The following is a 19,622-nucleotide window of genomic DNA, read 5'->3' as shown; positions in this document are numbered from 1 at the left end:
ACTAAATATAGTGTGAGGTTGTGCTCTGTAAATTAAATAAAACGACTAAATTTATATTTTTTTTTTATTATAAATACACTTTCCAATTATTGTGTATTATTAATTATCAACGTTGATATCATACACAATGCAGAAGAGGGAATAGAACTGCGTGGACTCATTTGAACGGAATTTGAAAATAATAACGTAACAGTTTTATCAAAAACCACAAGAGAAAGGAATAGCTAACAAAACATTATTTAATTATTTAAACATTTAGGGTGTTCAAAATGGTAAAACTTCTATTACACGAATTATTAAGACAGTAATTATTCAATAGGGACTACTGCCAATATTTTATTGCCCGAGAAAAATGTTTTATTCATTTTTCACATATACGAAATTTCATCAAATTATTGTAGAATGTGATATTATTGTAAAGGTCACAAATTAGGCAAGGAAACCGAAGACAATTGATAACCTGGGTATCATTTTGCATTTTTAATAATGAAACAAATAATCTGATTCTCTGCATTATCACGTCGTTTAGACTCCCATCAATACTGAAACAAAACAGAGGGATAAAAACAAGTAAACAAGAAAAATGAGAGAGAAAACAACGAAATAAAAATTCATAAAAATTACACAATAAACAAATACACAAATAAGTAGATAAACATAAAAAAGAACAAAAGAACAAACAAACTTAATCATGAAAAATCAAATTTCAAATAGATAACAAATACGACACAATAAAATGAAATGTAAAATAAGTAAAAGAAATAAAGAAATAAGATTAATTTAATGTTTAATCAATTATCTAAACTCAACTCAATGTATTCACATAGTTTCCCTGTGTATTCATGTACATAATCTAGAATATAATAGTGCAACAGTTTCAATATTCCAAGTAATCTAGCGGCAAGATAAAATAAAATAAAACAAGTTTTACACTGTGAAATTTAATCGGATTTCAAAATTCTACACACTGCAGCAGTTACAATATACCTAGTTATACAACAATAAAGTACATGGAATACGACAGAAGCTATATTGCGTAAAATATAAATAGGAATAAATATAGTTCTTAACAATGGATTCCTCCAGAGCTATACAATATTCTATTTTGACATAGCAAACAGTTAAAATATCTAATATCGTAAATTCCGTAAAACAACTAACTAAACAAGAGAAAAAATATATTTTCTTGAAAAATTAAGCAGCAAATCATTTGCTTCATATCAAGTTTGAAATGAAAAAGAGGATGAATGGAAAAAGAAAACCACATTCAAACAATTATGAAAAACATCACATTTTCTCGGTTATTCACATTTTTTAAAGTGAATTTTGAAACAAAAAAAGTTCGCGAAGATTCATTTTTGAAACTGAATGAATCTCATTTTTGTTGCATACATTTTAAAATAAAAATCATAAACCATAGATAAGAATATTGGTCGATTGATGCTTGCTAAACGCCCAGTGGTAAATATTACATTCGTATTCAGGACGAAAACATATTAATAATTGATAAGACAGGTAGGTAGGTCGACTGGACGAAGGGTGCGAAATAGGAACTGCCTCTGGAAAATAAGTATATTTTGGAGAGGGAAAAAATGCCTAGAAACAGGACACCTACTTGTTCAAGGGTTTACAGTGTGGCTCTAGCCAAAAACGGACATCGGATCTAACGTTCCAATTCTGATAGGACGTGGCTGCATATTTATACATCATGCACACCCAAACGCACCCCACATTAATGCAAGGGTTTTTCTACCGGACTATGGACGTCCATGCATACCCATATTTTTATGATCCAGTACATCCTTTGAGTAAGTAAGTATATAATGAAAAATTTATAAAACATGTTATTCATTACATCTTGAACTGTAAAACCAGTTCAAATTATTAACCAAAAAGCTGGTTCTTCTTTATCATGGAACGTAATATACAAAAGAAAGAGAATCAACCTCTCAATGACCCGTATTCCTCATCTAAAAAAAATGTAATGTGAGCTACTATTCACTTTTTTTTACCTCCCGTTTTGAGTTCAAGTAAAAGGAAACAATACCCAAACAATGCAGAAGCAGACAACAAAAGGTAGATGACCACATGACTTAACTAGCCGATAGATAACTAAATACCAAATACCGTGGATTCATTATTATTGTTGGGGTACCAATTTCCGTTGATTTCGTGTGTACAAGTAGACCATGAATTTAAATATTCAACGAAGTACAAATTTTATAGGCATGTATGCAGACTTTGGCAAAACCGAGATATCAAATATCCATGAATATACCTTTCTTACTCAAGCAAGGAAATTGGTACACAAGAAAATATATGAATAATCCACAGTATGAGAAGCTAGTTGCTAAGATAAATGCATCATTTGTTTTATTTATGCAAAATGATAATAACATCTTTTTGCTTTGTTCGAAGTCCTTTCCTGGATTTACCCTCACTAGGAACGTTCAAACTCCAAAATTTGAAAACCAAGGATGTTAAAGTAATCAAATACTTCAAGAGCTATATGACCAAAAGGAATATAAAAAATACAATCAAAACCATCTTGGGCTGAACTGAAAACTGAAAATAAAGTTATTAAATTATCATAACAGTACCGAACGTTAACTACAGAGCTGATGTTCTCTCGAGGGCTAAAAGTTAACCGGCAAGGGTATCAACCAAGGTGTAAGACAATAAAGAATATAAATGTACTTCGTCCGACGCACTTTTGGGGATTTACCTTCAACAGACGATAAATTAAAATGAAATGAAAGCCAGGCCTACGGTCCACCAAAAAATCTAAAATTGATCGTAGGTGTGCGAGAGAGTATCCAGCAATTAGGCAGTTTTAGCAAATTGATCGTTTGTATTTTTAGTTTCGTTATCTTATTTCAGTACAAATTAATGGAAAGCCTTTTCGACATCGGCCGGAATCTCTCACATAAGCTTGTCGAGAAGTTTGGTAAGGGTCGAGCAATGATAACAAGATGTCACCCCGCAGTTTAACTAAAATAAACAAGGATAGAGTTATATTTCCTATGAACAAAACGTGTGTATTACAAAACATCACAAGTACTAAACTGTAGAATATTGCATTTTTACTATAACGTAGGCAGATTCACCATCTTGGAATTTGTGGATAAATTGGTAAGTAATCTTCAAGAAATTATGCAGTTATACTCACTTTACCGATAAAATATTGTTTAAACACAGATTTTGAAAAAATATTTTGCTTTTTTATGTCAATTAAAGAACACGATTAGAAGTTAAACCATATTCTGAATATAAATATATCATTTAGTCATAAACTTTTCACTTAAAAAAGAAATAATCTAATACAAATAACAGTGATTCTTGTACTATTTCCTTTCACAGGTAAGACTCATGAGTATTTGGTTTTCTAAGTTTTATCTAGGATTGATCACGTTTTAACGTGTGTTCAAAATGTGTAAAAAGGTTTGTTACATGTTGGAACAACATATGCAAGCGGGATGGAAGGCAGCCTTTGTATAGGTAACGTATAAGGTAGCATATTGGAAAAAAGTGGACAATAAAACCCAGAAAGACAATTTAAACTCGACTTTCATTTGTTTTGTTTGAAATAAAATGTTGCTAACTTTACTTACTAAATAGTTTGAAAACATACTGTGTTTACATAATATTTGTGAATTAGTTGAATTTTTAATTGTTTCAGTCCAAAAACATAGGTATATGGAAATGATAAACTCCAAAATCAACTTTTCAACAAAAAAAAAACTTGAAATCACAATTAAATCAATAATATATTCTTTTGGCAATTCATAACCGGGTTTGACCATTGTTTAATATCTCCGCTTCTTTCTAGATTCATGACATCAAGTCTTAGTAATTTCTAAAAAAGCAAAAAGTTTGGATTTATTGACAACAGATGAATAACATGTACAAAAAACGTAATGATTCAAATTTCCAAAATTAACATGCTAATGTACATAAAGTGTTCATATATTTATGGTTACTTGATATTCAGGAGCTTATGCCGAATAAAATGGATTCTATTACTTAACATTAAGGCAAAGTTAAAATCAGATTATGTTGACGACACCGTTAGACGGAATTATTTTGTCTCCATTAAATGGCATCGGCTCTAATTGTATAAAGGAATACATTCATTATTATAGATTATCAACAAATGTGTTTTCTTAATTCATTTATGAAAAAGAAAATACAACAAATATAAAAAAAAACCCATTGTTAACAACATTTAGATAAGTAGGTTAAGTACAAAAACAGGGTTTATGTTAAAATCACATTAACAAGTTCTCGTCCTAATATTCAAGTTATATTTGCTACTATACGTTAAACCCCAATTCATACATATATCCATCCAAATACTTTGGAGATAAATCAAATTAACACATTGAATTGACTGTGTCTTGTCCTCAATTCGTATAATAGTGTACGGTTCAATTTATGAAAGTCGTGATCATACGCTGCATTATACTATGTGTTATATTGATATAACTGCACCTATGTAGTTTGTTACGACTAATATTTTTAATAATACTATTTTTTAATGCATATTTAAATTTAATCAAAAATAAGATTTAGACCACTGGTAATACGAGGGTACTAGCAGCAATGCAATACAAGCGTGTAATCTATAATCATGCAAATGCCACGACATATGCAGGAAATGGAAAATGCATGGAAAGTCCAGTTAATCTTAGAATATAACAAAGATAAAGGGGCGTTTGTGAGAAAAAAACAATGTACATGTATGTATAACAAAAATGGATTTGATGGTTTCAAAAATTCTGACGATTTAATGTTAGAAAATTTGAAACTCCCTTGTTAGTCTAAGGCACGAAAATTGAAACTCCATTCCAACATAACCGATAATATGTTTGTTAGCCTCTATAGCCACGAATGTGACTTACCGAATTAGACTATTTACCGGATTTGTAATAACATGAGCAACACGACGGGTGCCACATGTGGAGCAGGATCTGCCTACCCTTCCGGAGCACCTGAGATCACCCCCAGTTTTTGGTTGGGTTCGTGTTGCTTAGTCTTTGGTTTTCTATGTTGTGTCATCTGTACTATTATTTGTCTGTTTGTCTTTTTATTTTTGGCCATGGCGTTGTCAGTTTGTTTTCGATCTATGAGTTTGACTGTCCCTCTGGTATCTTTCGTCCCTCTTTCAAATTAGCAGTACCGATTCGTTAGGTTTATTGTTAATTTGTTTCCGTTCTGAATATGCTTTACTATTTGTTACTGGACGTATAGCAAACTAAAATCAATATTTGCCTATAAGATAATTCGTAAGCTACACCCTTTACACAGAATAGGCAAACGAGGTTTGTGTAACCGCGTGCTCATTGGTATAAATAACAACACTTTTGTTTTCAAAACATTATGAAAATTACATTGACTAGCATTAAAATACCTATTGTGAAACACTACTAAGCCCCTTTTTTAAAATTTAAATCACAGAATTTATATCCTTTTTAGATGTTGAAACATTCAATGTTCGGATTTTCAAAGACTAATTGTTATCCCGAGGTGATAAGATACGGTGGGATTCCATTGACATGGATCTTGGATTTACACTAAAGGATGAAGTTTTAACATCACTGAAATCAGGATTCTATTTCATTGCCGTCCAATTTCGATGTAGCCAGAAAACTTTGATGACAATAAATCGTTCTTCTTTTGTCATCGCAAAAGGATGTTGCAATAGAGGTACCGGATTTATAAATACAATGATACAACTACGCAAAAATCAGAAGATAAGTGTGGAGAGGGCTAAAACTGGAAGTGGGAAAAGAATTTGTTACGCTATCACCCCAGTTTTTGGTGGGGTTCGTGTTGCTTAGTCTTTAGTTTTCTATGTTGTGTCATCAGTACTATTATTTGTCTGTCTGTCATTTTATTTTTTGCCATGGCGTTGTCACTTTGTTTTCGATCTATGAGTTTGACTGTCCCTCTGGTATCTTTCGTCCCTCGTTTACAAGATTTATTAGATTCCAAATATAGGAAGTAAAATGTTTTTAAGTACATATGAATAAAAGTTTATTTTGCTCTGTTTGGTCTTGATTTCTTAAATAACATACATTCATAAATAGGCAAATCTAAATATCTTAAACGAATAGATATATTCTATTTCTAAAGTTGTACACGAAAAACGATATTTTTCGTTGATATTATCTTGATAAGGGATGCAAAGTTTTATATTTTGTTGATGGAAATTTACGATTAACTATGGTGACTCTTTATAATGAACGGTAGAGGCAGTAGTTTTCATAGTTAAAATTATTTATTTTGCCTTCAGACTGCTAATAGAGGCTTTCAATGCCAACATTTATTCCGGTTATGACTACGACAATGATACAGGTATATGTATAATGTTATTTTAAAGTTCAACATAACGATGTAATCAAACTGGCTGCTTAAACCATATTCAGAGTACAGAAAATTCTTTGCAACTTGAAAAGTTTGGAGGCATAAAAGGACCAAGATATGTATGACTCTTTTTTTTATTTTTAATTACAATGAAATATAAAAATAACTTTTGACATTGATAAACGTTTACAAAGGTGCATTGGATTTATATATTGCCTTTCTACATAACTTGAAACCTGTATATAACTTGATATAAACAAACATCCAGTTATTGTTCCTCTGTGATCATTTATGTTCCACGACAATCATGTATGTTCCACTGCAATCATTTTTGTTTCACGACAATCATTTTTGCTCCACTACAATCATTAATGTTCCAATACAATCATTTCTGCTCCACTACAATCATTTATTTTCCAATACAATCATTTCTGTTTCTCTTCAACCCTTTCTGGTCCATGCCAAATAATTTCTGTTCCAAGACAACCCTTTCTGTTCCACGACAATAATTTCTGTTCCACGACAATTCTGTTTTACGACAATCATTTTTGTTTCACGGCAATCTTATTTGTTTCACTGCAATCATTTTTTCCACTTTAATACTTTCTGTTCTCCTATAATCATTTAAGATCCACTACAATCATTTCTGTTCCAGTACAACTAATTCTGCTCCATGATAATAATGTTTGTTTCACAAAAATCATTTCTGTTCCCCTTTATTACTTTCTGTTCTCCTTTAATCATTTATGTTCCACTACAATCATTTCTGTTCCCCTTTATTGCTTTCTGTTCTCCTTTAATCATTTATGTTCCCATACAATCATTTCTGTTCCTATACAATCATTTTTTGTTTCACGATAATTATTTTTGTTCCACTTTAATACGTTCTGTTCTCCTATAATCATTTCTGTCCCACTTCTGTCATTTCTGTTCCATTGTAATCATTTCTGTTCCACTTCTGTCATTTCTGTTCCACTTCAACCATTGCTGTTCAACGACAATCATTTCTGTCCCACTACCATCATGTCTGTTCCAAAACAACCATTTCGGTTCCATGATATTAATGTTTGTTTCACGAAAATCATTTCTGTTCCCCTTCAATACTTTCTGTTCTCCTATAATCATTTATGTTCCACTACATTCATTTCTGTTCCTGTACAATCATTTTGTTGTTTCGATAATCATTTCTGTCCCACTTTTGTCATTTCTGTTCCACTTCAACCATTGCTGTTCGATGACAATCATTTCTGTTCCACGACAACCATTTCTGTTCCACGACAATCATTTCTGTTCCACGACAATCATTTCTGTTCCACGACAATCATTTCTGGTCCACGACAATTATTTTTGTCCCAAAACAATCATCATTTCTGTTCAACGACAACTATTTCTGTTCCACTTCAATCATTTCTGTTCCATTGTAATCATTTCTATCCCACTTCAATCATTTCTATTCCACGACAATTATTTTTGTTCCACGACAATCATTTCTGTTCCACGACAACTATTTCTGTTCCACGACAATCATTTATGTTCCATTGTAATCATTTCTATCTCACTTCAATCATTTCTGTTCACGACAATTATTTTTGTTCCACGACAATCATTTCTGTTCCATAGTAATCATTTCTGTCCAACTTAAATCATTTCTGTTCCACGACAACCATTTCTGTTCCACTACAATCATTTATATTCCACATCAATTATTTCTGTTCTTAGACAATCATTTCTGTTTGTTTACACGCATTTTGTCCGCTACAACAATTTCTGTTTTCCTATACGCATATTTATTTCACAACAAGGATTTTTTTCCACTTCAAGCATATCTGTTTCACTCCTTCGTGCTCTGCAATTCTTTTTGCTTATCAAAGTTCAAACTCTCGAACATCGTTTTTTGATTATAGACACCAAACGAACAAAACTTAGGGAATCGCACAAACTGCAAAAGGAGCGAGACTGGACGAGGATGACAGAGTTCCCCTCAATGCATGCATCACTCGTCATGCGAATATAAACGCATGAAGTCAAAATGTATTCTATTGGGCATCAGACACAATCGGTAATTTTACGGATTTAAGATAGAAGCATATTCAGTTTTCATAAGATCGGAAACCGCAAAACAAAAAGAAGAGCATGTTTCTGGTGATATGACACATATACACATCGATTTTGCCTACAAATTGTGATGGTGACCCAAAAACTTGTATACAATACATTATCCATCTGCTGTCCTCGACACTAAGAAGGTCTTTTACATTTCTCTAGAATATCTTCGTACACGCCTGTTAGTCTATTCGCCTAACATATATGTTATTGATTAAGTGGATCATATATTGCATGTTTCTGTTGCACCGTGTAACATGATTAGAAATTGAAGCTTAATTTGTGTTATATAAGAAGGTTGTCTACGACTGCCAAATGTATGTAATCCGCAATGACAAAAATTATCGTCAAACTTATAGTGATATGTGTGTGTTGTAGTTATGCAGGTATGCAATTGATATAATTGTCTTTAATTAATTATATTTGATGAATATGCTGAAATATAAGAATCGCTATTTTTTCGTATAATAGTGTTCACACATTGCATTTGATGTATATGATGTTCTGTATAAGTGAATTATAGTAAGCGACAAAATGATAAAGTTCAGTTCGTTCAATTCTACCTAATGACAATTTTTCAAGATGATATTTGGTTGTACGAGTGTTGAGCATATGGTACATTAGAAAAAATGTGATTGGCTTCGAGTAAGTCAAGTTTTTTGTGAGTATGTTGACATGTCTTTCTGTCGAATATTATCTTGTAAACAAGCATGTTTGAATCAAGCTCAAAGCGTCGGTAAAGTACAAAGCCGGTTCGTAATCATATTACTGTAACATTTTTTTATCCTGATGTAATGTTTGCCATTTGAGGTAAAACATCGATCTGTCCGCTTCTTTAACATTAAGACCTAGAATCGGTTTCACAAAAAAACTTACGACTAAGATTGATCGTAAGTCATGAACAATTCAGTATATTTACGATCAATCTTAGTCGTAAGTTTTTTGTGAAATCGACTCCAGGTATATAACGTCGACCATTATTAATATTTTCTAATCTCAGCCTTTTTATTAACAGGAGCTCAAAGAAGGTTCAATGCTTATAAAGTAGTTGGTCAAGATTTGGATCCAGGTGAAGCAGTGGTATGGGATCGTATTCAAGACAACGTTGGTTTTGTAATCGGCAATGGTAATACAACCTTTGTTACACCAGAAACCGGAATTTATTTTCTTTCCCTCTACTATCGATGCTCACAAGGCCAGGTCTTAAGGTTGGAAATGTTGAAAGGTTCTTCAGAAATTGCCTATGGATTTTGTCGAGGAAGCACAGGGGTTATCATAACTTATGAAACTCTAACTGCCAATGACAATATAGCTGTACGACGGCGAAATATTGGAAGTACACCAACACCTATTCTTGGGACGTATACAAGATTTATTGTATCTAAAATTTGATCGACATTAATATCAACAATACAATAAATCTCTAACAATTGTAGTTTGTTATTTTACAAACAATTTTAAGATAACATTGTATATTCGTCACTGGCTTGTTTTAGACAGTAATTATTATTCCGCTTCATTGCTATTAGTTTACCAGTAAAATTTATTATTTATAAAAGTCATGGGAAAGTATCTGAGTGCAATATTCTTTATTTTTTCTACATGCACTTGATACATAAAACACCCTTTTCCCTCTTCACTTTTTTTTATTCCCCACCTACGATGGTAGTAAGGGCATTTTGTTTTCAGGTTTGTGCGTCCGTCCGTCCGTCTGTCCCGCTTCAGGTTTAAGTTTTTGGTCAAAGTAGTTTTTGATAAAGTTGAAGTCCAATCAACTTGAAACTTCGTACACATGTTCCCTATGATCTGATCTTTCTCATTTTAATGCCAAATTAGAGCTTTGACCACTGAACATAGAAAATGATAGTGCGAATGGGGCATCCGTGTACTATGGACACATTCTTGTTTAGTGTTTGTTTTAAGTTAATATTCTTTCATATGTTAACATGGTTAATCTTATATTACTAATTTAATGTACTTTTTCTCTTATCAATACGACATAACAATAAAAGTAGTTTATATTTGCTGCCCGTTCATACTTATTTTCCAGAAGGCAGAAAAAAATCATTTTGTGAATTGAAAAATGAACATCAAAATTGATTACTTTCATTGATAAATTGTCCTTTTTTTCCAAGCGAAGCAGAAATAAAGTCATAGTCGGAAGTTAAAATACCGAATTTCTTTAAAGAATAAAATAATCGGCAAAGATGAACCTATTTTTTTGGAATACATCATTTACATTACAGAAGATCACAAGTTGATAATTATGATTGAATTTGTTTTTTTTTCTAAAAGAAAGTGACCTTCGTATAAAAAACGGTGTAAGATTTAGTATATCATCTTGTACCGATTCCAAAATGATACAGCTGTATTTTTTTCTTTGACATAAGGGAGAAGACAGCTACTTCCAAAAAGTAACTTTCGGTGTTAGTTGAAATGTTAGTTTACATTTAACTGTTTTCAAAAAAATATCGTTTCTATATATTTCTCATGGAAATAAGGGAGATAAATGATTACTTCCGATGTACAAAATGCCATATCCGATGTCATATGATAGCTTATAATACACTGATTCGAAAAAGATATGGTTTGTATATACTTTTGCTTGAAATAAGGGAGATAATGTGCTACTTCATATTTACAAAAATTAACTTCCGGTTAATATGATCGGTTACTTCTCACTGATTTTATACCATATATGGTTTTATGTACTTTTACATGATATTAGTGAAGCAAATTCTGGTTTATACCAGGTAACTTCATGTTGAACTTTTCCAAGGTCATATGCCGTCCAACCTAATACAAAAGACATTTTGGCTTTATCATGTACCAGTTAAAGTTACATGTACAACGTCCATTTGACTTTATACCATGACTTCAATTTCAAGATGATCAAAGATAAAAGATCTCAAAATCAAAAGATCCAAAGTCTCTGATGCGTATGATTGAGAAGTTATTTTAACAAACAACTTTTTTTATATTTAAGGGAAGAAATCACAAGAGTAGAAGTGGAATGATGTAATTAGATGCAAAATATATGGCATACATTAATAAAATACTATGAAATATCTATCATTTGAAATTGAAAAGTAAAGATTCAGCCTTTTTATTCATTTTTTTTAATTATGTGAGTCATTGAGTTTTCGAGTTCAAACTTACCATGTTATCATGAAATGTGTTCAGTGTTTGAATTTGAAATCTGGTTTTCAAGGGAATCATGGGTTGCAAAAAAATATGACTTTACTTGATCCCTCATTCTTCAATCCCTTAATTTTTAGAACTATTAAAATAACGTCAAGAGTAAGAGCTATTTATTTGTGTGGCAAAGTGGAAAAACTGAAAGGAATCCAAGGTTTAAAAAAAGATATGTATAACGAAGCAAAATCATAGGCCACAAGTTATAGACGAATATAGAAATAACAGAACCAAAAAACTCAAAAGAACATAGAATTTTGCAATAAAGGGTTTTGCGCGCCATCAAACGTGTTTAACCCAGCCACATTCTGTATGTGCCTGTCCCAAGTCAGGAGCCTTTAATTCAGTGGTTGTCGTTTGTTGCTGTATATCATATTTAATTTTCGTTCATTGTTTTGTATATGAAATATAGGCCGTAAGTTTTCTCGTTTGAATGGTTTTACATTTGTCATTTCGGGGCTTTCTATAGCTGACTATGTAGTATGGTCCTTTGGTCAATGGTGGAGAGTAGTCTCATTGGCAATCATACAACATCTTTTTTTATTTTCATAAAAATGTGAGAAACACATATTGTATACTGATGTGAAAATTCAAAGAAACCAATGTCCATATATACACTTGTTTCTTTTCAGGAAAATCCCTCTAGCAATCCCCTTGGAACTGTTGCCTATCAAGTATCTATTTGGCACATTTGGTTTTGGTTATGCGAGTTAAAACATTTTTTTTACGACCCTCTTGCAGCACACTTCCAGGTACTCTTGTTAAGGTTTCTTATTTTGATGATTGATATCATGTTTATTTCCTAGTCCTAGATTGTTCGGACATCTGATGGTATTTTACGAACTACCGCACAGTACAGAAGACGACATTGACCACAAAAAAATATAGCCTAACTGCTAAACAATTCAAATTTTAAGTATAATAAAAGCTATCTTGTTTGATTTTTTTTTGTAAATCAATACAACGAAGCTTATAGTTTGTAAAAATGAGCCCTCTTCGTTAATTTGCAATGAAGCATAACAGAATGAACAAGAAATACCTTGTCCTGTTGTAAGGTTTCAGAAAGTATCTTAATTGTTTGTGTCATATAAAGATTAGAAGATTGTCATTTACACTGTACTATATGTACTACACATTATTGAGATTGTTGTTACATTGAGACAGCAACCCAACGACACGCTAAGACCAAGTTGACAATATAGAAGACTTCTCGAGTTCATCAAACAAGCTTCATTGATAGACAAGTGTATAATACAGACGTTATCTACCCTTTAAAGATGATAACAATACTCACCTTTTCGATAATGTTTAATTTGGTCAATTCCAAACATATCTTTTGTCCGATTTAAACAAATTATAAAACTTTTATTATTAGTACAAAATCGTGTGTTTTTTAACAGCAAGTTTACTTCTTAAGAGAATAAATCCTATTCAAAATGTATGCAAGGCTAAAGAACAGACGTCACACGACTTAAGATTAAGGATGCAGAAACATTAACATTGTTCAAAAATCAAATCTAAAAATATTCATCTGACATATCGTGATTTTACAAACATGACTGCAAATAGCAAAATCATATTAGAATATTAAAATGAATAAAGAAATCGACACAAAATAATGAAACATACTTCAAATGCTTCTTTCCGTTTGTTTGCACCCAGTTATATCGTATTAAACAATGAATCACGCGCGAGGTGACTTTTTCCAATATAACGCTGCATGTGTACGTATTGTCCTATTATCCCTGTACAGTGTTTTATTCTCGTTCATATCGACTTATAATCATCAAGCGGAAAAATCTCTAAAACACGTAAAACTTTCAAACGTTTCGTTGTTTTTATGGCAATAAACGTAGAAAGGTACAATCTGTATTTAAATATCAATGGTTTTTGGTTTTGGTGTGTGATTTTTAAACTCAATTGCAGCAGCATTCTGAATTTAAAAATCACAGTCTTAATTCACACAGATCTATGTTGCAAAAAGGCCTAGCTTTCAACGCATGTCTTTCGTGAGTAGGGTCTTGTTTTTTAAAGAATCTTTCTTAAATGATACTTACATTGTACCGGCTCAAAAAGATTAATTTTTTACAGTCATGGACGATAAAGCTTTGCTAATTTCTTGATTGAAAAAAAGAAAGTTTTCAGTTGAAAATATAACTAACTATTATATAATTTTGTTGTCAAACAATGAACAATATAGTGAGTTATAAATGACATAGGGATTAAAAACTGTGAAATAATTTAGAAGAGACGAAAACAATCGGTCATATTTATAAACAATAGATGAAAAACAAATATGACAGACAGCAATCAACAACTACTACTGGACTACAGGCACCTGCCACATATGGAATGTAGTAAGGTTAAGATCTAAACTATTCCTAACCTGGAATATATAAGGTCGTTTTATTCATTCAACTCGTTAAAAGACATATACAGAAATGTTAACCAACTATCAACAAGCAGAAAAGAACATGGAAGAACTATAAGTACAAGTTATTACGAATTGAAAGTAAAACAAAAAGGAGTAAACAGGTTCTACATTTGTCTTTATTTATAACTGATAAAGCCACAGAAGACCAGTATCCAAATATACTGTTATACCAAAAAGGACATAAATATGAGTAAGAAGGCAAACAGACAATCAAAAGTATACAAAAAAAAAATAGAAACAAATATTTGTAAAAAAAACCCTAAATTTCGAATAATTTAGTCTGGTAACTCATTGATTTTTGCGATCCAAATAATGTGCTGCCCAATCTTTCACGACCTATATAAAACAAGGAGATTTGGCATGATTGTCAATGAGACAACTATCCAATAAAATCCAAATGAAGTAGATTTCAGCAGGTACAGGTAACCTTTCGGACTTGGACCTGTACAATGAGCAAAACCCAATATTGTATATAGCTAGCTTTAAAAGGTCTCCCATTATAGTACGGGTAAAATTAACACAATCCTTCCATTTCTTAAAAAGTTTTAACCTTTATCAGATAATATGAATGACACGTTACTATACAAACTATCTGACACACTAACGATTTAGTTTCAAATGTAGCATGACATATTGAAAGGTGACCATTATAATTGAAAAACGTGATTTCAATAATGTTCTTTTAAAGAAAATGCATCGTTTTGTTACCTTAAAGAATAATATTATTGACAAATAATACAAGTTACCATTTTAAGAACAATTTTTTTTAAATGTTCCGCATTTTGATAATACATCCCATTTTTCACAGCAATTCAAGATAAATTGTATTAGTTGCATAAACGATCCTAGACAAAATCGTTCAAGATCCAATCGTAATGCTTGACCGTCGTCATTTTTTTTTCACGGTAATTTCTCTGGATGTACCGAGTGAAAGCCATGATACACTTTTGTTTACATTAATTTAACTGGTACACACTGTCAGATACGCCTAAAGATAAATTCTATCATGTAAGTACATTAGAGATAAGGCATACTGGTTGTCTCATTGGCAATCATACCACATCTTCTTATTTTTATATTTACAATCAAATTTTAACTAGAGAATGGGATTTTAAAATTTTGTGCGTGCTTACTTTATGTATTGTAACATGTGTAAGAATAATTAAATGATATTAAAACTGGATTAATGCTTACAGGTTTCAAAACGTTAAGGGCGTTAAATGTTGTGCATGCTTACTTTATGCACTGTAACATGTAAGAATAATTAAATGATATTAAAAATGGATTCATTCTTACAGGTTTCAAAACGTTAAGGACGTACACAATTAATTTGTTTTAATTGGAAGTTTAGATAAATAAAGACTTCAAAAAGGAAAGTTATGGTGGGTAGGCAAAAGAAGTACAAATTAAAGTTGCCTGTTATCACATAATTACTGAAGGTAAAGTTCTTAATCGTATGACGAAAACGCATACAAAAATCAAAATAAACCAATAAAGACGAGGGTACTTTTTCATTTTTGAAAACAGAGCGTACTCTATATATTAACCAACTAGTGTAAGAACAGTTGATCACTAAATATTTCAAAGCCTAGAAAAACAAAATGGCAATTATTTGTTTCCAATAAAGCCTTTTACTAGTTGATCCCACATCAAATACTGGATAGATGTTTTCACTGTTTTTCAATGCAATTGTTTTATCAGGGGATAATGCATTTTGATTTAGGAAATAAATGAATGAAAAAAAGTCAACTGACATTTTTATGCGAGAGAACACCAAATTTCTCGTTTCAAATGTAGTTCAACATTAACGCTTAAAATCTTATTAACTTATACAGTACAAATTTTAATAGTAATGTCAAGAACGCCTTGAAATATGCCACAATCGTGTATATGTCTGTGAGATAAAGCATTCACAGAATCGAATTCCACACAGGAAGATGAGAATTGCAGTATTTGTTTTTGCTGTGTGTAGTTTAGGTAAGTTTAAATTTTACATTGATTATAGTGAACATTAAATTTATCAGAACGTAATATTAAAAAAAATTTCAGCATACAATCTAGCCTACATATACATATAACAGTCAACAAATTCAATAAAAAAAGGAATTATATAATAAATTAAATGTGTATTGTTGTCAGAAATGATATTCCCTTTTTTGTGCATTAAAGTAATTTCTGGATATCCAGCGCTATAAAAAAGTAACATGTAGATTCTTAGATTTTAAACATAGACAAACGTTGCCTGGAAAGCCAAAAAAAGAAATATGAATACATATTGATTGATTGATTGATTGACATATTGTTGTTTAACGCTACTTTCAACACTATTGTGCTATTTTGTGGCGGTCAGTTTTTATTGGTGGCGGAAGCCGGAGTGCCCGGACAGAAGAACCGACCTTCTATAAATACATATGATAATTTTTTAAAAATTGTACAGGTATCGAGTTGACCAGAATCTGATGCAATGAAATTGAGTGCATAAATGTTAACATATTCTAAGAACTACATGCAGAACATATAAGTTAAGTTGAAACGATGAATGAAGATGCCTTTGGGCCTGAAACCGATTTTGAAAATGAAATTTTGACAGATGTATTGGAGAAGTTATAGTCGGTTATATCGACTTGAGTGAAAATGAGTATTTCTTGCTAAAAAAACGAGAATTTGATTATTCGTATTACATTACCAACTAGATGTAACTCCTCCCTTTGATGACGACTTAATCGAACAACCCTTTTGATATATAAAATTAAAGTCGACGCCACTGACGATCTTCATCTGTTTGGAAGGTGTAAGAGTTTCATTCTTGGGAACCTTCTAGGAACTAACAAGATAAACATGATCAATAAAATCAGCTTAAATTTATTGTCCATTAATTGGTTGGAAATATATTTGTCTCATATTCATCCAAGATATATTTGTTTAATGTTCAACTATTATCAGACAAATGCCAAATGCACATTTTTGTATGAAACATCAAAGTCAGCTTCTTTTCTTTCACATGTTCGGGACGAAGATGTTTTTCAATTTACTCAATAAGTGGACGAAAAATCCATTTCAAGGAAGTCCACTTTATATATAGGTGTCATATGTTACAAATAACGATATAGATTTATATATAATAAGGTATAATTTAGTGAGATGCGCTAGCCTCACAAAGGAATTAATGTATTGACCTTTATTGATTTTATATAATGTTCTCAGGACTGGTCTCTAGTGAATCATGTCCAAACGGAACCAGTAAAGACTGCCAACATACCAAATGTCCTGAATTAAACTACAAACTATCGTGCATTGACAATTTTTGCACGTGTGCTGAGATTGGACCTACAGGTATAATTTTTGATATTCTTTTTAAAGAAATATACATAACATACTGTAAATTTTTTATAAAGGTTTTCTGATGAAAAATATACCCGCCTCCCTCTTATGTTTACCTGTACCTGCGTCGCATAACACTTTTTGTCTTCTTTGAAGATATAAACTTGTATTTGGTCTGCAATTTCATAATGTTGAGCTTTACAGCTACTTTCTGTTCACTGATAGTTTGAAATTTTACAACACCCATTGTACCAGAAAAATTTTCCACAAACTTTTTTGGCTTATATTGAAAGGAATGATTTTATATTTCTATATCAACTTGATAATAATGAGATGTAGCGTGTGAGCAACTTTGCTTCTATTGTGCAGCCACTTCATGTTTGCCGATAGCTTAAAACATTTTCTATGGCTAATTGTACAAGGAAAACTATTCTGAAAGTTTTCTTGGCTTCAATAAAAGACAAAGGTCATATATGCAACGACCCAGGTCAAGACCCAGTCAGGGTCTTTTTATTAAAAAAAAGAAAACATTTTTTTTTACCAAAAATAAACTAGAAACATATAGCGGAACGACCCCCCCTTTTTAGCCCCAATAAAAAAAACAAAAAAACTAACACACAAAAATACAACCAAAGCAACATCAGTAAAATAAACAAAAATAACGTCTAGCTAATTTGACCTTTTCTGTGAATAAAAAAAAGGAAAATAAGTTCATAGTCATATAACCTCCATTAGAAGACTACTTTGAAAAAAAAAGACTAAGATAAATTATATCCTTCAGTTTGCAGGAATAAAGATACATGTTTACAACATAGTCCATGGAACTGTCCACAGAATCGCCGCCATTGTTATGATAATGTGTGTGTCTGTGCACCTTCCATTTAATGGAGATACCAATAAAGGGCCTAGAATTGTTTGTATTTGTGCTCTTCGTATTATAATGTACAAAAAGCGTCCTAGATACTGAAGAACTAATCGTATGAAAGCTAACAAACTGACTAAACACCTGGAGTAAGTATATGATGGCACGGACAACCTATGCTTTCCGATTTGCACTTTGATGAATGGTTCCTTACATGGCCAATAATGCTGTTGAAAATCATAGTAATCTAGAAACCAAAATTGTTATAAAATCTTCTCGAGGGCCCCGGTTTATAGAAACCCTTTTTTGTGACACCCCTGAATCAACTCTGTATCAGTTTGGTTAGGGGCTCTCCTGACACCTGCTCAATTATATTTTTGGAAACAAACATTTTTAACAAATTTCAATTTATATACAGATGTTTTCATATGCTACAAAAGATTTGCTCAAAAGAACATTGATATACAGAAAGCCTATTTTGAACCTTTAAAAAAAATGGGCAAGAGGTTAGAAGAAGTTTTAAGAATTTGATGCCATATATAGCTGAGTGACTAAGACCTTGACCTTTTCTACTGAAAATTTGTTGTCAAACTCCTTGATTCTGTAAAAAAAAATTGACCTTATCGTGTTTCTAGAACGAGAAAAGTACAGAACATATCTCAATATTTTAAAAGACGATGATTATTTTTTAGTTTACACGTGTTAATATTTTGAAGATGGTCTCAATATTCTAAAATTGAGAGAGTGCTCTTATCACTTATATGTATATCCAAACGAAGTTATAAAAAAGATACTACCGGAATCAGAAGGCCTGCTTCATTTTTAGATCTATTTTTATAAAAAATAATGCAGATGGGCGACTTCTAACAGGATCTATAGGCAACGTTTTTTGCAAAGGTTTCACAATTGCCGTCATAATTTAACAGTTATTTACTATTTGTGTCGTAGCTACTGAAAAAAAACCACTACCCATGTCGGCTTTCACTTATAATTGATATCCCAAAACGTGCCAGATTTGTCTCTGCCGTCAGCAATACAACTGGTGCCATAAGTTCAGCAGTACCTGTTTTCCGTTACGAAGATCCTGAGTTCACTTCTTTTCTTTGTGAATTTATCTTGTTGCTCAATCATCCGTTTTATGTGTAATGTTTTAGTGGAAACTTGTTTGTTTATTCAAAGCATGGTGTTTTCTATCTCTTTCCTTTTGAATTATTCGTTATAATTGTCCTCTTTTAAATTTGAATCACATTCCCCTTCTTCTGTCACAAACGTGTACGATGAATCTCTATTTTCTTTCACGACAGAAATGCCTTTGAAAAGATTTCACCTGACCGGAAAATT

General features: G+C 31.8%; 1 long non-coding RNA gene across 1 annotated transcript; it reads left to right on the top strand.

The window, feature by feature from the left end:
* The first annotated feature begins 15,227 nt into the window (after positions 1 to 15,227).
* On the top strand, positions 15,228 to 18,656 carry LOC127726123 (uncharacterized). The gene is made up of 3 exons (XR_007993350.1): positions 15,228 to 16,075; positions 17,303 to 17,431; positions 18,201 to 18,656. It is a non-coding gene; the product is annotated as an uncharacterized LOC127726123 (long non-coding RNA).
* Positions 18,657 to 19,622: the final 966 nt, after the last annotated feature.

Source organism: Mytilus californianus, unplaced genomic scaffold (assembly GCF_021869535.1).
Source record: "Mytilus californianus isolate M0D057914Y unplaced genomic scaffold, xbMytCali1.0.p SCAF_16, whole genome shotgun sequence".
NCBI classification, from domain to species: domain Eukaryota; kingdom Metazoa; phylum Mollusca; class Bivalvia; order Mytilida; family Mytilidae; genus Mytilus; species Mytilus californianus.
This window is presented reverse-complemented; position numbering and strand designations above follow the sequence as displayed.